At 39.8% G+C, this 27,336-nt stretch overlaps 1 protein-coding gene across 2 annotated transcripts in view; it reads right to left on the reverse strand.

Annotated features, from left to right (window-relative positions):
- CTNNA2 (catenin alpha 2) overlaps positions 1-27,336 on the reverse strand; it is a 468,362-nt gene that overhangs the window by 371,769 nt on the left and 69,257 nt on the right. The window lies entirely within an intron of this gene.

A 27,336-nucleotide genomic window follows, 5' to 3' on the forward strand; every position in this document is an offset into this window, starting at 1 on the left:
CACAAGGGTAAGAAACCACTCAAAAAGCAATTGTCCCCTGAGATAATGTACTGGCAGCGACAGGCAAGTGGTGACAAAAACATTGTGGCCATTTTGCAGATATGAAAGGTACAAAGAGCTCCCCCTGCAAAGATTATACAGGTTAAAACTTTTTGCCTTAGTGCTGCTTCACTGTATTCCCAATATTTTGTCATAAAACCACAGCAGGCAGTGAAATGATCCTACCAGTATTTAAACAGAAGAAAACTGCTTCCATGTTTGCAGAATCTCCTGAAGGAATTCTTTATTGAGCTGCCAATAAACTGATTAAAAAGCTTAAAATCACAGCCCAGTGTATACAACCCACAGCTGAGTGCTGGGCAAAGAGGGAATCCTGAATGATTCCAGGCTGCTGCTCTGTAAAACTGGAATATTGAATTGGGCACCATCAGGTGTTAAATGCACAAAAGAATAAGCTGGGATGCAGTTCTCCCTAACCAGGACATAAACCAGGACACTTGTAGTGTTGTATCAGTGTTCTAAGCCACAAATTTGCTGCAAGAAAATAAATGCCTTTGTTATAAAGACATTTCCCTAAAAACCAAAAGATTCTAAAACAAGTATGAAAAATCACTGTCATCTCTTCCCTGTTACCAGAAGAGTGACAAGGTCTGTGGTACAGTTTCGACCAAAAAACCTTTTTACCATGCTCTTTGTGCTACATTTTTTTCCTTTCAGCCAGTTTTTTGTTTTTTTTTCCAAATCACATCTTAAAACTACAGACTGTGGAAGAATAAATATATGTACCTATATCTATATATATAATCAGGGCTTGAAAATACCATATACATGGATGTATTGGGAGAGAAAAATATATTCCAGAGCCTTCTTTCAGGAAGGAGTCTGCTTGGCTACTGAAATGTAATATTCATCCATCATCTGGGGTTTTTTTCCCACTGTTTATATCTGGAAATAATACTTTCTTTATTAGCTTTCCCTTGCAAATATTCCTCATGAAATTTCCTGAAGATACCTTCACAGTTGATCATTGTCATTGGCATCTAGTTATGGACACCTAGAGAAATGCAAATAATTCTAACCCACCATGAAACAATAAGAAAAGTTTATCAGAACTTCCCAATGTAGAAATAATTAAAAATTGAAATAAACTATCTCTTATTATTTTCTTTAGGGCGTTTTTGAAATAAAAGAAGTGCTTTTTGTTATGCTGCTTAATATGCAGAAATAGAGAAAAATCACTTTAATTGTCTACAAGTGCTCAAAATCTTCTCAGTTAAGAACTTCTGTGTTCTTACAGAAGAGCAGATGAACTTTTGCAGGTCCTAGAGATGAAGAGGATCCAGCACTGGTAGAAAACCTTTGCTAATGCTCTGAGCTGCTGAGTCCAGAACTAACACAGTCCATAGGAAAATCCAAATTACCACAGAAGATGGAGACTTCTTCTACCACTTCTGGTAATCCACGTGTAGAAAAGAGCAGCCCCAAAGTCAATCTTCTTTTTCAAAAGGAAATACTGGTGTATGCTGGTTTAGCCCACTTCATAAATGTTTTGCTGCTCTTTTTTTTCTTATTTGTTTTGTTTCAAACATTAAAAAAATAAGTTTCCATCACGTCAAAAGGTGGGACTCAAATATAACCATGGAAGAGTGCCAGCAAGAGAGCACAGGATCACAAACGGCGCAAGAGACTTTCTTTGACTCAGTGATTTGGAATCTTGAAGCAAAGGCTTTAAAATTTTGGCATGAAATCCAAAAAAGGCAACATCTCACTACCCTCTGATCAACAGCATCCAGATGAAACAAGGAGAGAAATCTCCATGTGGGGCTAGGATATTCCCCTGGAAAAGGAATTCTGGATCCCAGCCTCTGCACCAACAGGTTGGGCTCTGGGTAATACAGAGCTCCCATAGGAGAAAAACCACTCATAAAAACTGGAATATTGCCGTTTTACCTACCTTGTGTCAGCTTCTTTAAATTACATTAAATTAAAAATTCAGAGGCTAAAAAAGCAGTCTCTTCCAAAATTAGAATTCCTGTTCCACAAACTCAGCTGTACTGGGACAGGGCAAAGGGGAAGAAAGGCTTCTGATACCAGTGACAGAAAAATCCATGGCATCCAACTTCCTTCCTATTTTTAAAAATCCAATAACCAATGAATTTATGTAAATTGCATTAAAAAATGAAGCAAAAATAATAATAAAATTTTATCTTATAAAATAGCTCGGTTTTTCAGCAGGGCTTTAAAGCTAACTGGTTTATTTTAAATACCTTATCCCACCTAAAGTGGTACAAAGGAAAGAACGTCTCTATCAGCTTCTGTTACTAATTAATGCAGAAGTCACCCAAAATTCTGTACAATTATCAAATATATCACTTGATAATTACCATAAGCTCATTTGGCAGCCTTGTAATGATCCTGGCTTTGTGATCACACTAGGGAACCTTGCTCTCCTATTTTATTAAAGAAGTTTCACACAGTCCTAGCACAGATCTCTGCTGAAAAAACAGAACTTCACTAATTAATAGTTCAGCCCCATCCTGAATTAAGGCCTCCTTACCCAGCTCCAGCAGCACAAAAGAAAGGTGAGGATGCCTTTGCTAAAAGCAGAAAATTCTATTAACAAGGATTTCCCTATGGCAGAGGTCAGGTGTGGGCAGGGAATGCCAGAAGGGAAAGGGGACAGAGCTGGATCACACACTCATCAAATCAATCCCCAGTCAGCAGCTCCAACTCACAAGAACATTCCTGCCTCTCTGAACTCAACTGCCTTCCCTATAGATTTCTGAAAGAGGTGGGCCACAAGTTTCAGAGTTGTAATTCTCCCCATTTGCCTTCTCTTTGCTCTGTATCTGCCCAAATTGCATGAGTTACCCAAGACTTCCCACAACCACGTTAAAGACAAGCACATTTTGACACTCTTCAGGCAAATATTGATAGGCCTTTCTTTTTTCTTTTTTTTCTTTTTAATTTTCCTGCTAATCCCTGCGGTTTCTTTCTGGTCCCTCACACAGGACAGATGCCTTGGTATTGTGTTTTCAGCACAGACTGGGTGATGAAAGGATTGAGAGCAACCCTTTGGAGAAAGGCTTGAGGACACTGGTGGCATATGGCGCAGGGACTGGACCAGGTGATCTTTAAAGGTCTCTTCCAGCACAAATAATTTTGATTCTGTGATTCTACACATTTAAATATCAATGACAGAGGCTGTTGGGAGTTTTTCTGAGGGTGGACAGCATTTATACACTTCCTTGTTTTTAATAAACCAAAGCAGGGAAATCAAATACAGCTCTGCAAAAATCATGAAAACCATTCAGACAAATACTTGGCTCTGGTGGTTCAGTTGCAATCGATGTAAAAGAGTTTCTCTGAAGGATGACTAATTATTTACAAAAAAAAAAAAAAAATTAAAAATTTACTATTCTCCTCTATGCCCTTTGTATTTTCAAGTTAAGTATTCTTTGTTCTTCCTAGTGGCATTTTTTGGATGTGAACAGCTATGAGTTACTCCTCTCTTCCCATGCCCTCATAGATCACCAAGGTGCTGGAAACACTCAATGACCTGAGCAAAGACAGCCCTGACATTTCAGTGCCTTTTTTTTTTTTCTGGGTATCAGCTGCCCTTCCACTCCAGTGCACCCTCTCATTGCCTCACTGGCTGTACAAGGGTCACCCCCAAGCACTCAAAATCCTGCTGCTTCCAAAAGAAGTTTGTTCCATCAAAGGAAAAAAAAAATCATTACAACACAAAATATCTTTTTCCAAACTCTCTCATGGCTGGTTTTTGGTCTTGGGTTTTTTTAGTTTCCTTTGGCAGCAGAGACCTTTCCAAACACTTGGAGAGAGAAGCAGATTGTGTTGGGGGTTACATGGGAAGATCTGATTCCCTGCTCCACATGAGGGGGAGAACAGACCTGAGCACTGTTTGTGACCTTCCCTTGGACCATCCAGCAGCACAGCAAACAGGGATGGGATTTTGCCATACAAATTCCTGGCTCTGCACACTAAAGACTTTAGTTATGATGTGGCTTTCAGCAGCAGCTCATTAGCTGATCCCACTCCAACTGCAAGGTGTTACTGAGCAAAATACAGGAGAAAATGCTTTCAACAACTACTTTTAATTCACATACAAAACAGAAAAGCAGCTAAATTGGATTTTTTCCACATTTCTGCAGAGGAGAAGATAACTTGCTGGGTTTTTTCCCCATATTTGTGCTAATTTTCTAGTGCCACACAAAAAGAAGGGTATTTTTTCTCTATTACACCAATATGTGTGAACACAGATGTTCTGCTGAGCACGATTCAGTCTGTAACATAACTCCATTTTTTGATAATAACTGTTCTTCAATTTTCCCTATCAACTTGAGTAATTTGCCACTGTCCTTACCCCATAAATCATAACAGCTTACATAATTAACTCTTGTAATTATCTCCACACGATTAGCACCAGCTGTCTACCTAATTCATAGAACTGAAATTCTCTTTCTATTCTGTGTGGATATTTAGATTCTCATTGATGAAGAGAACTTTGCCCATCCACGCTGAATTCCAGTGGTTTAACCCAGCTTTTTGTACTCCTTCCAGCTCCCCTCAGTGTTTGCAAACACCTGGGGGTTAGAGGCATTCAGAAACAAGCAGGCTCCTCTCCCTAATGCAGAAATTATTGGCTGGGGTGCTACAAAATGCCAGTGCCACACCTCCCTTTTGGCTGGGAAGCACCCAGATAACTGAGGCAGCACTGATTAGAGCCAGGATATTTTATATTTTAATCCTCAGTGTAGCTTGGGGACAGCAAGCAGCGCTGATTCACATTTCTGCTGCCAAACACTGATTCCTGAACTAATTCTGCATATTTATATTCTGCCCACATGATGCACCTTTAGGATGTAATTTGGAGATAGCAACACCATTGCTGCTAATTTTTATTTTTCTTATCAGTGTTCCCACCACTGCAAGAGGTTTACATCCTGGCCAATGTGATTGAATATTACATAAGGCACTTTTAATGTTCTTCAGCAAGTATTAATTCTCAGTGGAATTTCTGACTGCTTGTTATGCTATCAAAAAGAATAAAAAATAAATAAACCACCCCACACTTACCTTCCTCCTACAAATCTTCATGAAAAACTATCAAAAATGTCTACAACAGACATACAAGCCTGAAATATGTTTTTACAAAACATATTGTTAAGAAAAAGAAGACTAGAAAAACACAATTAAATGAAGAATCATGGTTATGTTCCTCCTACAAATCTTCATGAAAAATGAAGCCACAAAAACCTGCAGCATGTTTTCACTGACTCTCCCATAAGTGAAACAAGAATCAATTTAAATTAAGCTAATAAAATGTCTCCCATAATACAATTTGCCTCTAATTTGTAATAAATTAGACGCAAAGATTATTAAATTCTCCTTTTGTGACAAATTTCCCCTGTTAATTGGCACTAAAGGACTGTGATGCTATTTAGAAGCCTAATATGAATTCCAGGAATTACCTGGTAGACAGGAAAAAGAGATTATGTTCATATTCCACCCATGAACGACAGAAGACTTTTAATCCTCAGGTTTCCCAAGGATTCACTTGCTCCTGTTCATTACCTTGAGGTTCCTCACACCATCCTATGGTCACCTGGTAACTTCAGGAGTTCACCATCTCTTGGGACTGGCAGCACAAGCAGCAACATCCATTACTGTCCCCTCTCTGTGCTGGCAGGATTGCAAAACCTCACTTTTAAGAACTAAATAACCCATTCCTGAACACGTGTTTCCAGTATCTTGTTAGGATTTTGGCAATCCCAGCTTTTGCCAAGAGAGAAAAGCTGCAGCAGTGTTTAACTGGAGCAACTACACATTCTTCAGCAAAACCATTGGCTTAATCTGACTCCTAAAAAATCTGTTCTATGCCTTCAAATGCAAGAAAATAATGAAAGTCAAATTTTAAGATGTTCCTCTCGATGTGTAATTCACTGTGAGTTTTCTAATTGCACAAAAGGGCTTGATCCCAGTCAAGTCCAACAGCCAAAGACAGCACACAATCCACAGATTCCCATCATTTCATTTTTTTATGTTACACCAAAACACATTAGGCTGCACCATTTCAAAAATTCATATCGATGGCTTGTGTTAAACATGCATTTTCTCTCATCTCTTTCTTCATTATGCATAAGAGTGGTTCATGATCCCACTAAGATGAAAAGAGGAACAAGAATTCCTCCCCACACAATGGCCTAATTTTGTCAGGATGACCACCTTAGGGGCCAGGCCACGAACTGGGGAGCACAGCATTGTCTTGGGGGTAAGAAATGTGGGTTTGAAGTTCCTCAGGCTCAGCAGAGAAGTGAACCAGGTCTTCTTCCTCCAGGGGTGACCACCTTTACACCTGGGATATTTTACAAGAAGGTGGGCTGCAACACCAGCATGCTTGGGCTTGAAGAATGAAGCCCACAGAGAAGAATGGACCATTTTTGAACCCTGAAGAAAGATTTCAAGCTAAGTCCAAGCAAACTTGTGCTCTATTAATCACCATGTGATGTAAGCTCTCCTTTGCAGGCTCAGAGTCCAGCAGGTAAATTCTGGAAAGGGATGGGATTTCAAAAAGCTCCCTTTCACATCTCTCCCACAACATCTTCTAAATCTCACTCCTAAGCTTCTCTCTTCTCTTCTCCATGTGTTGAAGAGAACTAATCATGCAACTTCTGTTTATGGATTACACTCCCAGAGCTGGGTGCCTAAATGGACTTGGCACCTCCAAACCTTCAAGTCTTCCAAAGCTCTAAATCAAGGATCCTTCTGGGTTTTATATAGCAGAGATTGAATTTTAATTGGAGCAACATTTGGCAAATCCTTCCTGCTTGTGATCCTGTCACTATCTTCCTTCTGTTTCTCATTGTCCAAGTGAGACAACATCACGTATCCATGTGGGAACTTAAAATGCTGAAACCACCAAAGGCAAAGTTATTTGGCTCCAAATGATCATCTCTGTGCAACTCAGCAGTGATTTAACAGACCACAATGCACAAAACATTCCTTGAAAGAGTAAAACATGAAGTTTATCTTACCCCAGCTAAAAAATATCAGAAAGCTGGAATCTACCTGATAATCAGTAAATACACATTAAATAATGTGACCTCAAAGCAGCCAGAAATGTCAACTTCCAGTGCTGTGTTAAATGATCTTGGCAACCCCTGAGCAGTAATTGAGGATGAAGTAATTTTTTGCATTCAGTAACTTTAGTTAATTTCTCATAGTTAATAAGTTATTACTACTGCAAGCCCTCGCTGACATCTGTTATTTTCCTTGTTAATTAAAACAGTAAATGTCACTGATGCCATAAGTGCGTGTTTTTCTGCAGTTTTACCAACTTTTAATTTTGGGAAAAACTCTGTTGCACTACTTTTGGGTGTAGAAGAAAAGCCATCATCATCTCCAGTTTCTTGTCAGGATAGGAAGCCCCCCAAAAAAGCTGCCCACAATCTATGTGAATGGATAAAATAAAAAGTACAAATCAAAGTACAAAGCAATACCTCATAACTCTAATAACTCAAATTCTTTCCAAAATACAGCACTAGAAGTCAAGCTTACAAACACATCACATGGAATATGTGAGATATGTAATCAATAGCTATGTATTAATATCGCAAAATTCAGTCTCAAAAGGTATCAAAAATAAAAGACTGCTGGTATTATGTATTATGTGGGAGAAAATCAACAAGCAAGTTTCCATTTCCATACTCAGTTAGCAGCATTAATCAATCAGAAATGAAGCCACCTTGGCCTAAATATTACTAAGTGCATCCTCAAAATCTCAAAAACAAAACAAAAAAAAAGACCAGAAAACCATACACATCTGTAGTTAAATTAGAATCAATAAAAGTGTATTTATACTCATCTCAAAAGTACCAAATCACTTGAGAGCTGTAAACCAAAAAAAAAGCCAAAAACCTACTTGGAATCACACTGCCTCCCATTCCACCAGCAGCCTTTATTTCTGCTGGTTCTTTAGCAGAAGAGAGAATAAATCCAGAGGGTCTCAGACTGATCCAAGGAAGATATTGCATTTAACCACATGAGGGCACACCACACTAGAGTAACAGAAAAACTCCTGTGCAATCCCTGGATCCATTGTACTTGTGCTGTTTTATTGGATCTACAGGAGAGCACGAGCCTTGGCACTGTAAACAGCACATGCCTGACAAGGGGAAATGCTCAGCTGATGTTTAATGCACTATTTTCTTGCCACTTGTTGGTTTAAAAATATGCTAGCGATCTTAAAAGCAGCTGTATTTAAGATGTAGTTATCAAAGGAAATCAACCACAGAGCAGGCAGCAAGTTGTACTGGCTAGGGGGAAAAAAATGAAGGAAAAAGAAAAAGTGAGATAGCAATTGCTTTAGTGAGGTTCTACACCTTTTCATAACCAATTCTGGGGCTGTGGACTCGCTGTCCCTTGAAGTGTCCAGGGACAGGTTAGAGGGAGCTTGGAGCAACCTGGGATCGTGGAAGGTGTCCCTGGCCCTGGCAGGGGCTGGAACTGGATAATTTCAGTATCCCTTCCAACTCAAACCAGTCTAGAATTACACTGAGGGAATAAAACACCTGCAAGTTTTATTTCCTGCCTTACTAGATACCACATCTGGAATAGAAATAGAAACATTAATATTATCTTTCTTTAGGCTTTTTCTCCAATGACTCAGACATTGTGCGAGGACAAATAACACAAAAGGATTTAAATAATCCTGAACTGGGTACCAAAATAAGATAGCAGGTAACTACAAAGGCTGGTAGAACAATATCTCACAGGCAGCTGATCTCCCCAGGCTGGAGAGAGGAGTTACTCCACCAGGAGTTGCTTCCTCAGGGTAATGTTATTGTTTGTGATCTGCCCTAAACAGCACTGAAAACAATCTCATACATCACTAAATACCAAAGGCAAACGATTCCCAGGAGTTTCTGTTTCACTTATTGTAAAGTACTATAAGTGAAGGAAGTAAACTATTTCAGACATATGTGGTGAGTTAGTGCTCTGGTTTCTCTGTAACAACTAATATATCTTTTTTAATGAAAACCTTGCCCATAAAGAACAGCAGAAAACAGAAGCAAGCAGTCTTCCACTCTATACATACACAGATTAACTCAAAACTCCCCCAGAACTGATACTACTTAATTTTCTGGGGGGTCTATTCTGAATAATAAAAATAATAATGAAATTAACTTCTTCATCATGGCATTCCATTGCACTCAGGCTTATGTTATGAACAGCAAAGAGCATTCTGGTGAGACTGCAAATCCAGAGCACCTATGAATTCCCACTCAGGAAGGCAGAAGAGAGTATTCCCTCAAGGGTGCTTTATTTAGGTTGTTTATTTTGCACATTTCACACACTGTATAAAATCTCCATCGCCAACTTAAAATTCTCAAATTAGCACAGAATCACAGAATATCCTGAGCTGGAAGGGACACACAAGGATTTTCCAGTCCAGCTCCTGGCTCTGCAACAACACCCCAACAATCCCACCCTGTGCCTGGAGCAGTGTCCAAACTCTCCTGGAGATCTGGCAGCCTCGGGGCCGTGCCCATTCCCTGGGGAGCCTGGGCAGTGCCAGCACCCTCTGGGGGAAGAACCTTTTCCTGAAACCCAGCCTAAACCTTCCCTGGGACAGCTCCAGCCACTCCCCTGGGTCCTGTCACTGTCACAGGAGCAGAGATCAGAGCTGCCCCTTGGGAGGAGCTGCAGACCCTGACTCTTCTCCAGCTGAACAAGCCACTGACCTCAGCCACTCCTCATATGGCCCCCTAGAGCCTTCACCATCCTCATAGCTGTTACACACCTCATCATAACTCCATTTAGGCTGGAAGGGACCTCTGGACATCCAGCCCAGCTCCTCAGCTAAGCAGGGCCAACTTCAAAGTAGGATAAGGATTTGTTCCAGTACTGCGATGTCTGGATTATTCACAAGTGTCACCGTCATATTTCTGAAAAATCCCTTTGCCCAGGATTCTTCTGCTGGGAAGCTGAGAAGCCTCAGAGAAAAAGGAAAACAATATTATCTCATTTGCTTCTCCTGTGTTGTGCTCATGTGGAATGTATTTGGAGATTGTTTATCCAACAGGTGATTGTTCCATTGGTTTCATGTGAATTGTTTTGACTTAATGAACAATCAGGGTCAAGCTGTGTCAGAACTCTGGAAAGTTTCTTTAGTATTTTTCTAGCCTTCTCTCTGTATCCTTTCTGCATTCTTTAGTATAGTTTAGTACAGTATTCTTTAATATAATATATTATCATAAAATAATAAATTAGCCTTCTAAGAACATAGAGTCAGATTCATCATTCCTTCCTTCATCTGGGAACCCCACAAATACAAGACATGACCCCCAAAAAGGACTCAATACTGCAGATGTGATCTTAGAACAACTGCTTAGAGGGGAACTCTTGCTTCCCTTCACTCTCTATTATGCCTATGTTAAACCCACCAAAACAGCTCCATGTTGACATCCATGTTCTGAATTTTCCAGCAGGACTCTGACATTCTCCCTGCAGGGCAGTGCTCAGTCAGCCTCTACCCAGCCCATACCACAGCACCAGGTGACTCCATCCCCCTGCAGGACTCTGCTCTGGCTTTTGCTGAGCTTCCCTTGGTTCTGCCAGCCCATTTCCCCACTTGCTGAGATACTCCTCATGCCAGCCCCACTTCTTCAGCATATCAACCTTCCTCCCAAATTGCTGTCGTCTGGAAATTCCTTGAGGTTGCAGTTCACCCCACTGTCCAGACCAATGACAAGACATTAAACAAGGTCAGCTTGACCCCAAGCCCTGCAGTATTTCATCTACAGTTAGAAAGCAAAGCCTCTATTTCATCTACGTTTCTCTCTATTGTGTACCTTTTGCACAGCAATACAAGAAAAAAAAACCTATCCTAAAAAAAACACCACCAGAAAAAGAACAGAGTTGTGTTATTACAAAAAACTTGTGTGAGAGATTTGATGGAGTCTGTGGAAAGGTTCCTTAGGATCTTTTTGGTTTGTTTTTCTTTTTTTTTTTTAAATAACACTGGAGTGAGCTTTCAAGTCATTACTATACAGCTAAAATGAGACTCAAAGCTGTCTTTTGATGGTCATGCACAGGGTGTAACTGCCATTGGAGATCAGCCACCTCATCCACTTAGACTGGGGGTGTCTCACATCACTTTCCAGTACAGCACATTTCATGAATTACAAGGTTATGGTGCTAAACTGGCACACAAACACAGAGTCACAGAATCATGGAGTGGTTTGGGGTGGAAGGGACTTTAAAGACCATCTGCTCACAACCCCCTGCTATGGACAAGGACACTTCCCATTAGCCCAGGTGGCTCCAAGCCCTGTCCAACCTGGCCTGGGACGCTTCCAGGGATCCAGGGGCAGCCACGGCTTCTCAGGACACCCTGTGCCAGGATCCCACAGCGAAGAATTTCTTCCCAATATCTAACCTAAATTTCACCTTTTTCAGTCTAACCCATTACTTCTTGTCCTACCACTACAGTTCCTGATGAAGAATCCCACTCTGGCTTCCCTGTAGTCCCTTGGATACTGGAAAGTGCTGTGAGGTCTCCACACCATCTTCTCTGCTCCATCCCCAACTCTCTCAGCCTGTCCTCACAGGGGAGGTCCTGTTGTCCCCTTCTCAACGTGGTGGCCTCTTCTGGACTTGTTCCAACAGTTCCACATCCTTCATACACTGAGGGCACCCAAAATGTACTCAGCACTGCAAGTGGGGTCTCACAGGAGCAGAGCAAAGGGGGAGAATCACCTCCCTCGACCTGCTGGCCACACTCCTTTGGATGCACATTTATTTTGGAATTTCATCACTAGGGACCTGCCAAGGCAGAACAGATGCTAATTCAAACAGCCTGTTGTTCAGAGACAGAATTCCAGACATGGCAAAAGAGAACATTTCCAGAAACCTCCTTTGGTCAAACTTGAAGTAAGCATTGGCTTTCTCCCAGGCTTCTCCAGGAACTGATCCGTCTCTGTCCTCCTCCTGCTGTTCTAGATATTTTGTCAGAAGAACAGGGAGCAGCAACATCATCCCACACAGAACTAACAGCCACTTCTGTCCCACACACTCCACAGACAGATCTGGTCGAGGAGACATCAACTTTTCTTTTTTTTTTCCTTTTGTTTGTTTCAACAGAACCATGAGTAATAGACATAATTATGCCACTGCATATGGCACCTAAACGTTTCTTCCTGATCACCCCAGCACCAGGCATTTGTATGCCTACCTGATCTCTGGATTTGGGGTTGTGTTTTTCTCCCCCATGGCAAAGTTCAGGCTGTTTTTTCCTCCTGCTGCAAATTAAATACTCTTTCCTAACCCACTGTCTCTTGCCATTGCCACCATCAGCATGGATTTTCTGAATAGCAGCACAATACCAGGAACTCTGGATTAAGCTTAACCCTGCAGGGAGGGAAACAACAAAATCACAAAATTTGAAGGGCTCTAACCTCAACTGGCAGTGACAGGCAAGAAAAGTCTTAGAAATGTAAAAGAAAAGCATCTGATATATATTCCCAGCACTAAGTGGCAATTGGCAGAATCGAACAGCAGGTGCCAAAGAGAAGTTGGTGTGTCTGAAACACAAAGTGACATTAAATTGGTTTTCAGCTCATTCTGACTAAAGCAAAGAGACACAAAATAAGCTTTTTACTAAAACCCAAATGCATTAATTAACACTAAATATATGGACTTCAGGCTGAATTTGTAAGAATAAGCTATTTAACAGAGATGTCATCCTTAACAGCATATAATTCCATACTGCATTTTAAAAACAATTATCTCAGTAGGCTATTACTGCTAAAAATTAAAAGGGAAAGAACAGATCTTTTCAGTCAGCTTCTTAACAAGCACATCTAAACTGCTTTCTTTAATTATTAAAAGGAAAGCCTTTAAAAATATGCCAAAATTCTCCAACACAACTGCTAAGAGTACACAAAGCCCTGTAACACAAATTTCCTTTCCCACAAAATACTGCTCAAGCAAAGAATGGTTGTTCTCCACAAATGCTACTTAGAAATGTTGAAAACCACCCAACAGTAAGTCTTTGGGGATGGAGTTTAATTTCTCTGCCTTCAGAGCAATGCATAAAGTCAGTAGAAATCTGTACATCTCTAAGAAGAAAAAAAAAGCCCCGCAAGGATTGACTCATAAAAAGTCCAAAAATTTGCAAATAAATCCAGCTGAATGTACAATATGAGAAGTTTTAGGCAGTTACCACAGGGAATGTAACAGCTGGTAAAAATGCCATCCATGCTATAACCTAGGAGACTCCAGAGACTGGGAATAGTAAAATTAAGATTGGTATCTACGAGGGGTTTGTTAAGTACCACAGTCAAAGCAGAAAAAAAAAAAAAAGGATTAAAAGAACAAGCATTTAGTCAAACTAAATATAAAAATTCTTCCAGTCTGCCACTTGAAAGCTTGCACATTAAGCTAAGTACTGCTCCTACTGCTGCTTCAAGGAGTGTGTTTATACTTGGGTTGGGTATTGTTTGTGTTCTTTTATCTTAGATATAATGAACCTCTTTTTATTAACCGTGTCAATTGATTAAAGTTTCATTTAAATATGAATGCATCTCCTGCACTGTTTCTAGATAAATTCTCTTTTTTGCTGTTTGCTGTAAATTATATTAATATAATTATCAAGGAAGGAAGAAAATACCTGATTTTCCTTCTTCCTTTCTTTTTTTTTTTGTGCTTGTTTTCTTTTGGTTTTGTTTTGTAATAAAGAACACAGTTCTGAATCCTTACAGAAAATATTCCCATATAGTTTTAAAGAGAATTACATTTCTGTAGAGTAAAAGATTAAGCCAGGTATGTTCTGGAGTGAGTTAACAGAAGGCAGTTTGCTGTTAAATCACTTTAGAAGATAATTCTACATCACTGAACAAAACCTTCCTAAGATTTATATATCAAATTCTATAATTTGTTATTTATGGGGACTATCCACAGATGACAGAATGATGAGTAATTGAACCCAATACTTTCTTTAATGCAATTGTATGAAGTTTTGGAGGTGCCACCAGGATAAGAGAGATATAAAATAAGGTTATTTATTTGATTGTTACAAAACTGTACTGGAAAGATTCCCTGCCAGAGCTGCCACTGCACCTCCTCTCCCACAAGAACAGCTTTTCTTCTGATCTGCAGCCACAATAAGGATCTTTTTTAGGCAGCAGCACTGGCCCATCATGAACAGTCGTCGATGACTTGCAGCTGCTGGTCCTGCTCCACCAGCAGCCACAGCCACACCAGATTTCCACTAGGCTCAAATAAATTATCTTCTTCACCAACTGATGGAGTTAAACCTGTGCAAAGCCCACCATGGCCAGTAACTGTGAATTTAAAACCAAAACCAAGCTGCTCAAATGATTTCATATAGATGATATTACAGAACTAAGAGCCCTTCTGCAAAGGTTGCTTGCATCACCTCAGTGTTTAGATGCTGTTTAGGATTTAGCAATCAGAAATTATGATCTTGCACTTTTTCCAATCAATATGTAAGTATTGGACCTCTTCAAGGCAATTCTCTTTGGGACTCTTGACATTTAAAATAAAACAATGGCAGAAGGAGCAAATGAACTTTCTTACTTTAATGCAAGACAGCACATTCAGACTCTATTTCTATTTATTGAAACACTCCATTTAAAAATTCCATCAGGATTGTACTGCAAGCTGGTTTTGCTCTCTTGTTCCAATTATTTACTTTCTCCTCTTTATGCATCAAGTTTTCTCATTAAAAAATAAACAGCCAAACCTTTCCTGTAGACACAAGTTTTGATGACAGAGTGCTAACTGAAAGGAGTTTCCTACAAATGGAAAAAAAAATGTCAGTCTTACAAATTACACTTATCTATTACTATTTATTAAGCAAACCATTTAGTATTTCAAAGGCCAATTTATAAGTTTTGAAAGCCTTTGTTAAGTGAACTGGTTTTGCAATAAATCTTAGGCCAAATAAATGTGATTTGCTGTGCTGACAAACTGTTGGAAAGGTGAGAAGAGGATTTAGAGGAAGGTGTGGGAGTGGGGAACAGCACATGCCTGACAAAGATTGTTGGGGTGTTTGAGGTTTTTATGGATTGTTTTTAATAGTGCACTGCAAGAAAAAAAGAAGAAACACATCCTGTGGAAAACCCTTTTAAAAAGTTTCATCAGTTTTACATGATACAAGGAAGAGATTGCTCAGTACATTCATTTCACATAAATAAAATCATCAGCACTCTGAAACTGAATTATGAGATTCCTCAAATCTGTGCAAGCCAAGAATCTGCATTTTTGATACAACCTGCTAAGTAAATTTTATTAAATCTGGTTGGTCAGATTGTTTCTGAAACAGGAAAACACCATCTCCAGAAAACAAAAATATATTGATTTATGCTGTATTGTTCAAAGTTAATCCACAACTTCAAGAGAAACTTGGATGAACAATCTCTGCACTCATCCCAGCAGAGTCACACAGGTCTGCAACAGAGGGGCAGTGCCCAAAATCACATCCACAAAATTATTAAAGTTATTAATTTGTGAAGGAATTGCTTTTAGCTGACAAGAAACTCTCTAAAGCCTAACAACTATCTTAACATACATCTTGAAAATATCAGCAATTAAGAAGGATGAGTCTAAAAAGAACAAGTGTCTTTTTTGGATCTAGTTATATGAAATTAAGATGGGATTACTCACATTAAATAGCAGGAAATGTTTGTTTTCAGGCACACAAACAGATCACTGTGCCACACAATATTAATTAGAAATATTTACATTTCTTGGGTGTCACTTTCTCTTTTCCAATATTCCTCTGTGTTTTCAAGATTTGTTGTTATTGTTGATTTTAATAATTTGAAAAATTTGCACCCATGACTGTGAATACAAATTACTTAAAATAAAATCAGGAGGAAAGGTTCCATTCTTAAGCAAATAAATTAACCCAGGTCAGCACCCAAAATCTCCTGCAGTATTGGACAAGCAGAAACTGCTTCAATTAAAATATTCAGATTTCCAGAAGAATTAGAAGCTGGTCAATACTGGAATAACCATTGTTATGTTTATTCTTCCCCAAAGGCTTTTTTGGGAATTCAGATTTCATAGAAAATGTTCTAGATACCTTTTTAAAACAATGTTGACTATTGAGTACGTGAGACAAAATTAAATTACATGGTAAAAAAAAAACCATAATATACCATAAAAACAAGGGGCAAACAACAAACCTTTCCTCTAAATGAGGCAGGATTTGCCTTTAAGTGACAGATGTTGTTTTACAAACACAATTCACACAGAGGACACCTTCAACATTCCCCATATGTGTCACCACCAAGCAAACTTGAGATCTAAATAACCTGATGTTTTCCCACCCAGGCAAATGCAGGTGGAAGTAATATGCTCATGAGGCTTAAATATTCACTTTTATTCACCAATGAAACAGGACTCACAGAAAGGATATTAAGTGAGACAACCTCAGACAATTACCATAGAAACCCACTTACATCTGTTAAATCATTTTGGCCAGCAAATGAATTCAAGTCATTAAGTATTTATGCTCTCTTAAATACAATCTGTTAGAAATGAAAAAATGATTTAATGTAATGCACAAGCAAAGGCTTTCAGATCTGTTAACTTCAGTAAATCCCAAATATTTCCTCTTTAGCCACAGAGGCTCTGAAGGCTGTGGTCCCCCTGCTGTCCCAACATCCCTGATAAACTTTGCAGCTCCAGCAGAGGCTGGGAAGGGACTGGAGCACAAAGAGGTGCCATTATTCATCAGGCACATGATGCTCCTGCCTGGGTAATGAATCCCAGCTTTGCCCTGACTTGGGGCACAGCTTGCACCCACAGATAAAGTCCCCATTTAAAACCCTGCTGCCACAAGAAGAGCAGGTGCTGATTTACCTCCAGCTGATGAATTCCCTGATTTTTAAGAAGGTGTTAGGTTGCTTATTAGTCTCAAAAGTTGAGCACCAGCTCAGGGGGAAGCCAGAACTTCCTCACCAAGAATATTTAGGCTCTTTCAGACTAAGTGGGAAGGAATGATTTGTTAGGAGAATGAGAAGTCTCAGTGCTGACCTGAAGCTATGCAGTCTCTAAAAATAATGGAAAGGAAAACCTACACATACACACCCTCCAGAGGAGCACATTCCTTCCTTCTGTTTAACACGCAGGAAAGAATCATCCTTTCACAGAGAGCAGAAAAATTGCCCAGAAAAATGCAAAACACCACCAAGACTCCCACAACATTTAGGTAAAGTTGCATTTCTCATTATTTCTGATTATCAGTCTCTGAGTGAATTCAGTGTGGTTGTTTATTCTTGACCCAGGCCTTGATCTCAATCCCACGACTTAATAAAAATCTTACAGCTTTTTTTTTAGAATAGCACAATCTGAAAATCTTTTTCTTCTTGACAAAAAGTGTCTTGAGAACTGAAATGGGAGAAAGGTCAAAAAAAGCAGCATAACCTTTCCTGCTTGCACTATGAAAAAAATCTTAATATTATGCCTTGTGTTTGTTCACATCTTTTTTTTTTTCTTTTCAGGAAATTGCTCAGACTGTAATCATAACCTTTCCCAAAGCCCAGAATAATATAACTCAATAATAAATGTAATTAAAATGTAACAGCTAAGATCCCTGGACTCAAGATCTTACAGAGTACCTCTGCTAATCAAAGGTCTCCATCAGTTTCTTTACTTTCTCTTGGGCCTTTGATAGAGATCTTGGAAGTGAAATACTTCAGCCTTCAAATTCAGCTGAAGGATAATAAATAAAAAGACATCATAAATAAAAGGACAGAGGAAAGACCTGAGACCTCAAGAACAGTTCTGGAATTTGATATGTGAATAAAGTGGAAAGGAAACAGATGGCACAGTATGCATAAAATCCACTATTTATGCTAATGAAATTAATCAAACTAAAGCTGACCACAAAGTAGCACAGAGGACACTTGCTGCTTTTAGGGATAAAATGGGAGACAAACTTCAATGCTAAATCAAAAGTTGGCATAGAAAGGAAAAACCAAGGCTTTACATAAAGCTGTTGTTGTTCCAAAGAGATGCTGAGATGTGATTGCCACTGTTCACTGATGGTCAGAAAGGCAAAGAATGAAATTTAGCAAAACAAAAAGAAAAAACAATCATTCTGGCACCATATGCATGGAAAAGGTGTGAAAATATTTGGGTTATCTCACTCCAAAACAGAACCAGCTCCACCTCTCTGTCCCTCCTGGCCCTGGCATGGCAGAACTCTGGTTTTACAGACCTTGAAATGACCCCAAGCTGCAGCAGGGGAGGTTGAGATCAGGTATCAGGAGAAGCTTTCTCACAGAAAGGGTTGGCCAGCATTGCAACAGACTGTGCAGGGCAGTGGTGGAGTTGCCATGGCTGGGAGTGTTCAAAACACGTGTGGATGTGGCACTTGGGGACACAGCTTAGTGGTGAACCTGCTGATGGTTGGACTTGATATTCTTAGAGGTCTTTCCCAACTTTAATGGCTCTGTGATTATATGAATACCATCCACTGCATGACTTCCTTGGGAAATCTATTCCAATGCCTCCCCAGTCTTACTGCCAGAGAGCTTCTTCCAATATCAATCTGCAAGCTTCCCAGTTGGAATTAACTCCATTATTTCTCTTCCTACCCACTCCTGCCACAGAAAACAAATTGTCCCCTTGCCTCCTCATTTATTTGAGAACTGCTACTTTCCACTTCACTCACCTTTCCTTAGAATAACTGCTCCATTTTGTCCCATCTTTCACAGAAAGTCCTGTTTTCAAGGTTTCTACTCTTAGCTATCACTCTTATCTAGACACCCTGTAACTCAAATCTTTGCTCAATGCAGGGCTTAAACTGGGCATTATATCAAATCCTGGAGGGACAGACACTGATCTCTGCTCCTGTGACAATGACAGGACCCAGGGAGCAGCTGGAGCTGGGTCAGGGGGATTTATGTTGGAGATCAGGGAGGGTTCTTCCCCCAGAGGGTGCTGGCACTGCCCAGGCTCCCCAGGGAATGGCACAGCCCTGAGGCTGCCAGAGCTCCAGGAGAGTTTGGACAGCACTCCCTGGGTCAGGATGGGGTTGTTGGGGTGTCTGGATGATCCTTGTGTGTCCCTTCCAGCTCAGGATAGTCCCTGAATCTTTGACCTTACTTGACCAGTACAGTCCCACCAGGGCTGAAAAGCATGGGAGGAATATTTTTCAGGATGGATTATCTCTGATCCACAGCTGATTTAGTGCAGGCCTGTTCAGTAAATCACAACACTCTCACCGTGCTCATCTATCAGGCATTCTACAATTCCTTGTCCCCTCTGTGATGGCAGGTCACTGATGTGTATTTATGCAGTTAATTACACTTGGCCAAAGGCAGAGCTTTCTAATTGTCTGCACTGAATCAGATTCTATATTTTCACATTATCATTTGCACTTTGCCAAGGTTATGTTGACTCCTCATTCTGTCTCCCAGCAGGCTTCCAGCCCCAGCTCAAGCTGGGTGTTGAAGGCATTTCTCCATTCCATCATCTGGAATTTTGGTTAAAACAGTGAAAATATCAGAATACCATTGAGCTGACACACCTTTATTGACAGTGAAACCGGGGAGTAAATCTCATTCCATAGCAGCTGCACCTAAACCACGGCTTCCCCCTGGCAATGTCACTTCAAAAGTTTTAAACAAGCCAAAACACACAGCACCAGGCTCTCATTTAGTCAAGTTTCATCCCTGATGCAGGAGGTAAGTGCCAATAATCCACATTTCTTACACCCTGTACAAACAGCACTAAAAGTGCTGACAAGAATTAGCTGAGAATCAATCACTGCCTCAAAACCAGGCAGGGAAATTGGAACAAAAAACTGAGGGAGGAGAGTGACTGGAGAGAGCCAACCTTCCTCCCTGCACACCCCCTTTGTGAAACCTTCACCAATTTGATGTTCTACCTCATTTTTTGCCCAAATCTGAGGCTGAGGAAGTCTTGGCTCTTGCCAATCAGTGGTTCAAGGAGAGAGTGATCCCTGCAAGTTCACCAAGCCACAGGCACCTGCTCCTGGACACTGCTAAAGACAGCAAACAGGGACACCCCCAGCTCAGCCTGGCAGCCCTTCCCAGCATCAGATCTTAGCAAAGCATCCTTCCTTCAGGGGGTTTGGCTGCTTTTTAACAGCACTCTGCCTCTGAAAGGCAAAGACTCAACAGGACTTTTGCCTCTGCTGCCTGGATGCAGCAGCTGATAACTCCTGTGTCAGTGTGTTATCCTCTTGGAAGGCTGGAAGAAAATTTCTACAGAACCATTTTTTGCCATGCCAAGATTATTTCCTGGCTAAAAACCATATTCAGTCCCACCTGAAAAACCTGTGTAAGAATTGCCTAGAAACTGGGTTGTTCATGTCCATAGATATGTTCAGAGATGGCCCAAAATCCATCCAGGTCTCCCCATGCTGAAAGCAGAGATGTGTTAGGGCAGCTGAATGAGTGACAAAAAACATTCCTCATGTGCCATGCCAGAGTGTGGAAAAAATCATTTTAATTGTCTTTCTGCAGTCTCTGCATAGGAAAGGCCATGATGTGTAATTTTAGTCTAACATCTAAAAAATCACCAGAATTTTAAAGCTCCTTTATCAAAATACAGATTTTTTTTAAAGTTTTATCTATAGTGCTCCTTCACAAGGAAAAGCACTTCTGTTTATTCCATCTTTGAATAGTTTGATTTTACATCCATGTGTAGGAATCTGTATTTAAAAGCATAAGTGATTTAAAATAAATCTAGGGATGCTTGTGGAATCTACAAGGTAAAACTTTTACCAGCCCTAATGCTTTTTAAAAATGTATTTCACAGGCAATTTCCTGTCACACATTAACAGCAAAGTTAACATAAATGTTTAAAATATTTTTACTCAACTATAAAAAGAATTAAGATTGTATCACTTAAGAAAAATGTCTCTTTAATAGAGCTACAAAAATCAGTCCAGGACAGTCCCATTGATTGCACAGGCTAAAAGGAATAAGATCCTAATTTTTTCTGGGTTTTTTTTCTGTTTGTTTTTTGGTTTTTTTTTTTTTTTTTGGTTGGTTGGTTTGGTTTTTTGTTTGGTTTTTTGTTGTTGTTGTTTTGGGGTTTTTTTTTTTCTTTTTTGGTTTTTTTTACTTTTTTTTCTCTTTCTTTTAACTGCCACTTGTTCATAACAAGAACCAGCTAAATAGAAACAGGACTGGAAGTTCCAGTTCTTTCCAAGGAAGAATTTCAAGGAAAACCTGTACCCAGCACAGCACTTAAGTCTGTCCTTAGCACTAAACAAGTATATGCACTAAAATTAAAGAGTTTCAATTGTTTTCATAAATCAAGTGAATAAAAATGAACCAGTAAATCCCAGAGTCATGCCACAGAATTATAAGATACCACATTATAAATGCCACAGTGTTTCTCACAGCACAAACTTGTAAGGATGAGAAAGTAAAAAATTTAATTCCTGTCAGCTCATAAACAAATAAGTAGAGAATATTAGACTTGAGACAATTTGCTACTAATACTCTGCTTTCAAGCATTTATGGATTTGCATGGCATTATCTCTCCCCTCTTGCCCCAGTTTCACACTCTGGCTGTGGATGTTACACTACATTTTTGTGAAGATCTCATCACCAGTGGTTTCACCATTTCCAGACCAGTATCACTCAAAAGTGGTTTTTTTGCCAGTGTTCTGCAGCCTGTTTGCTGAGCAGCCTCAGTGTCCCCATCTCCTGCAGGGCAGAGGTGCAGCTCAGGAAGGCACCAGAGGGAGAAGAGGCTGCCCAAGGTGCCATTGGCTGCTCTGGCTTTTCACCCCACCTTGAGCCTTTTCCAAAATGTGCCCAAGTGATTTCCACACCTCTCTCCTTCAGTAATCTCAAAATGAACAATAAGCAGCAACAAGTCAAAAGCTCACAGGTCCTTTTCCCAACATCTCAGTTTTTCACCCTTTTTTTTAATTTTTAAATCATAATTTCACTCTCCTATGTCTGACTATAAAAAAATCACTGTTTTGAGTAATGCAGACCTTAAATCAGCAGTGCTTGTATATAACTCAAGAATCAGAGAATCACAGAATGGTTTGAGTTGGAAGAGACCCAGCAGAACATCCAGTGCCACCCCTGCCATGACAGGGACACCTTCCACTAGCCCATGGTGCTCCAAGTCCAGCCCAGCCTTGGACACTTCCAGGGATCCAGGGGCAGCCACAGCTTCTCTGGGCACCCTGTGCCAGTGCCTTGCCAAAAATAACAAGATAATGCCTGAAAACCTTCCAATTTTAGTTATGTTTACAAATATTCCTATTTCGGATGAGCAGATAAAGTAAAAGTTGGGTAAAAAAAAAGGAAAGAGCTGATAAAATAAAAGTAAAAGAAAATATAAAGTTGGGTAAAAAGAATGTATTTTTATCATGTTCTTCTGCAGGGCAACCATGCCAGGAAAAAAACAAACACCAGCAAAAACCTCTGGAGCAAACACTAATGTTTTACAGACATTTTTCTTTCAAAGCACCCTGGTCTATCATCCCTGCAGTACCACAGCACCTCAAACAAGTGTCACAAAACAGCAATCCCTCTTCTGAGCTCCAAAACTTTCCAATTGCCTAGAGCACTCTCCAAACACTTGAGTGTTTTGTTATTTTTCTTCTTTCATCAAGTTAGACAACTGCTCAGCTGTCTCACCCAGCAAGGTTTTATTCCAATCAGCCACTTCAGAAGCAAGGCAAAGGCAGGTCAGGTTCTCATCATGACTAGATTCTGCTGATCTTTTATGCACATCTGGTAAGAGACTCAGGGACAGCGTCGTTGTCATAAAAATTTACCTTGGGAGGAGAAGTCTGGGAGCAGTTTCTTTGTTTTGGATGAAGTGCTCACACGAAGTCAGACAAGGCTGTTCTGTGAGCACTCATTCCAGGAGCATTTCAGCCCCTGCTGGGCTGTGATTTCCCAGATTTCCATCATTTGCTCCCCAGTGCAGCCAGTTCCCACCCCTCCAGCTGCAGAAGGGCTGGCTGGCTCCCTGTCCTCCCATGGGAACAGCTGCTTCTGCCTCCCTGTGTGCAATGGCTTACAAAAAAATAAAGGTTTGTGCTAAATGAATAAATGGGAGACAGCAAACAGAAATGCCATTGAGCAGTGAACCATCATCTGCATCTCATCTCCAAGCAGAAGCAATTTTTGAATATTAACTGTGCTGGGGGATACAATTCAAAAGTCTTACATGGGGAAAAAATATTCAAAACATATTTTCCAAATTTATTTAGAAGCAGCATCAAACAATCTGATTCAGTAAAACTTTTTTTTTTCCTTTCATCCTTCCCACCTTTTTTTTTTGTGTGTGTGGATGGATCACCATCCTCTAAAACACCTCCTATAAAAGGAAAAATATTTGAGTAATGTGTGAATCTTGCCATAAAATAATTGAGCATTCAGCTCTAAGGTGGTTAATCAGATTGGATCAATAGGATCAACAGAATGTGTTGACCTGATCAATATGGAAAATGTAAGGCAAAATGCTATTTTTTTTTCATATATGCACCTTGTATTGAAACAGAATCTCAACTAAATCCAAAACCTATTAAACCTAAATCTGGGCTAAGTCTCAGAAACATCTGAAATACTGAGATTTAGTTACTTCAAAAGAAAATGTGTCAAACCAGAATAAAACACAATAAAAAAAGCCTCAGATTGTGTTTTTTATGTAAAGTTCTTCAGTAACCTGTATGAGATTTACTAAAATAAGACTGCAATAAATACATTTACAAGGATAAGCAACATCATAAAAATCTCATGAAAAGTAAAAATGAGTTGTGCATGAGTATAAAATGAAATTACAAATGTTAATAAAGGCTTTATGCATATCAAGTTTCCCGCATATTCTCAGTGGACAAAAGTGGGGCTTAATGACTCCAGCAAAAGGCACATTTTGATGCCACAATTAAGTTTTTGATAGTTCCACCCTACAGAAATGGAAATTCTGGAACCCAGCACAGGCTTCCCTGCTGGACTTCTGTGAAATGAGATGCTGATTACACACACTCATTTTCTGGCTCAATAAGCTCCTTGCAGAGTGCTCAGGAGCTGTGGTGACAAATCCATCACCTGACAGGGTGCACAGTGACAGCCCCACAGCCCCACCCCAGCAAGTGCAGAGCAGCCACCAACATGGAAATCAACAGGAAAATGTTCTGTACGGTTCTGGGCAGTGAGATGGAGAAAAGGGATATAAAAAATGATATATTCCATTCAATTTTACACCTTCCTTTGAAGCCTCAGCATTCTGATGGCCACATCAGTAACAGGCACATTAGAAGAGCTCCTGACTCACAGCAACTGAGTTGACTCATCCACAGTGTGCATTACCTTTGTATCTGCCAGCAGTTCAATGTGAAATCTGCACCCAAAGCTGCAGCTCAGACTGCCAGCTCCACAGAACAATTGGAACAGCACTGATTTTCCAAGGAAGACTTCTTTAAACAAGCCTCATGAAACTCAATATGCAAGCAGGCAATGAATCCAGACCCAACAGGCTGTTAACCTGAAATGATTTTCTCTAAACCAGGTAATTCTAAACTCATAAATGCAACCCTGCTGATTTCTGCCCTTTCCTGTAATAAAAACACACAAATTCAAGGGTAAAGAAAAACCTGGAAGCAGATGTTACCATGGGAGCCTTAAGGAGCACTGACACAACAGCTGTAAATGCAAGGACCTACATAAAGAGTCTGGCAGCGAAAATCAAGGACCACCACAGAGTGTGGCCTGAAGAAAGGCACAACAACCTCTGGGTTCAAGCTGCAGTGATTTTTAATTTCTTTTTTAAAGCAAAAAATTTTGAAAAGAATTTAAGAGGACCCAGGTTTTATATCCAGGATGAATAGAAGAAAAAAAAAAAAAAAGAGAATAAATTATCACAGGACCTAGATTGATGATCTAATAACTAGAATTTTTCTTTTGGGCAAGGGAGGTGTTTGAAAGAATAGACAAAAATGGTCAAATGGGAGCAGTAAGACAATCCTTCATAAAGTACCACAGGAAGCTAAAATCTGAAACTGAACTTCTCACCCCCTCACCTCCAGTGTTCCAAAACTGCTTTCCTTCACAAAATTCCATTCCATAAAGAACAAGACCTTTAATATTTTCAGTTGTTTTCTTTCTAGTTCACAAATATTTAACTGCACTTTCTTGACAATTCCTAAGTTTTATAGGTATTTTGGAACAGGATGGGGCCTGGGGACAAACCCAAGGCATTGGTGAGAGCAAAGGGCTGGAGGGGAGCCCAGGAGGATGAGGATGTTACAGAAACTTCAAGATCCTTTGGGTTCCCTGTCCCAGCAGTTTTGTAGGAAAGGTTGCACAAGGACTTTGGAAGGATTTATGCCACTTCAGGGCACATCAGCTTTAGCAGCATCACTTTTAACGAAAAGGAAAGATCATAAACATCTTCATTTATTCTTAGTTTTTGACAAAATTGGTTTCTAATTTCTCTGCTGACAAAAGTAGGTAGAAAGCCACTATTTGATTATACACAGAACTCCCACAGCTCAGTAGAAACTGATATTCCAGGCTTTCCATCCCATTTCCATGAGAGATGGAAAATAAAAGATCTATGGATGTTTAACGTCTTTGCTGGCTCATCCAGGGCTGGTGCTGGGTGTAAAACCAAAACAGTCCCAAAACAAAGAAAATAAATAAAAAGAACTGAAATCAAACAACCAAAAAAACACCAAACCCCCCCCCAAAAAAAAAAACGACAGAAAACCAAAGGACAAACCCCACAGCCAGCATCCTTCACAGAGTCTAATGTCTGCTGAGAAAACTGCAGGGCCAATCACTTGTGAAAAGAACACAATTTTGTAACTTGATTGTATCAATTTTCCTCTTGGACACTTTCAGTTCAGCGAAAAAGGCTGAGAAGTGTGCAGAACAAAGGCATTACTAATCTCTAATTAAAGATGTAGAAAATATTATGCAGTGATCTGCTACACTGAGCTCAGAATTTCAGACTTCAGTTTCAAAGTGCTTAGTAACTTTTGTTCAGTAAAATTTAAACACCTGACAAAGCTCTAGGATGATGATTACAGTGATCATTTCCACTCTTGCAGCTTGTCTACTGCTAGAAGAAAATTAAAAGAGTCTTTTGGACTCTTTTTAAAAGAGTCCAAACCCCCTAAAGACCAGCACAACTGCTGAAATTTTTAGCAGGGTCAAAAACCATCCTCCCCACCTTTTCTTTAATGAAAACCTCATGCTACTTTCTACACAATATTTAAAAAAACTGAAATGTAAGTAAAGAGATGGACTCACAGAATGCCATTTGAGAGGGTAAAACAAAACCTGACAGACACACAAGGTGGAAATTCAGGAAAACCCCTTGAAAAGAGACTGAAATCTCTCGCAACCAGGTACCAACCAAAACATAAAAATAGAAAATAATGTTCCTAATTTCTTCTTATTGACCAAGCAAACCAGCAAAGAGTAGAAACTTCTGTCTTCAGAGCTGTCTGCCACTCAGGGATGGGGACAGATGCAGCTCACAGCCTGGGCTTTCCTCTTCTCTGCTCAAACACAAGCACAGTTGTGATAATTCACTTGTGGGGAATTTTGGAGGGAATTTGAGATGGGACTTCTGAGTTGGTTTTGATGATGCAGTTCATTTTCTCAATTTTTTACATAAGTAGGAAGGATGAGTTCAGCTCACATTGGTCTAGTATAGTTAGAAGGTTACAAGACTTTTGGTTACATGACTTTTTAAGGATTTATTGACTAATAAAACACTGCTAACAAGGATATTTATGTTTTTGTCTTTTTCTTTAAATATTTTGTCTTATGGACTTATGGTACACTGTAAGCTTTTTTAGCTAATCATGTTATGGCACAAAAACTTACAGTACTGCATTCTAATCTCTTTGTTTACTTTTGTAACTTTTTTTTATATATATCTTAAACTCTAAACTTTCTTTTAATTAGCTTAACTTGTCTCTGCTTTTAACTATAAATCTACATTCTTGCTTCTAGCACCTGAGTTTGGAAGCCTTTTCCAAGGCCTCAGATCAAATCTTGTGTTTAATTCTAAGCTTTGGCTTGCAGGCCCAAAGTTCTGAGAGTTCTCTGCATTAAGTCAATTAAATTGACTTTCAGGAGCTCTTGAGAGTTGCAATAACACCATTAAAAATATTCTGTGGATGAGAAGGGTCGTGTGGAAAGTGGCAGTGATTTCTGGCTGGAACTAAATGATGTGACCCTGATACATCCTGAACACAGGAACTGGAATGCTGCTGAATGCAGAAACTCCAAAATGAAGATATCTCTCTGCCAGTGGATT

Source organism: Serinus canaria, chromosome 4, assembly GCF_022539315.1.
Source record: "Serinus canaria isolate serCan28SL12 chromosome 4, serCan2020, whole genome shotgun sequence".
Classification (NCBI taxonomy): domain Eukaryota; kingdom Metazoa; phylum Chordata; class Aves; order Passeriformes; family Fringillidae; genus Serinus; species Serinus canaria.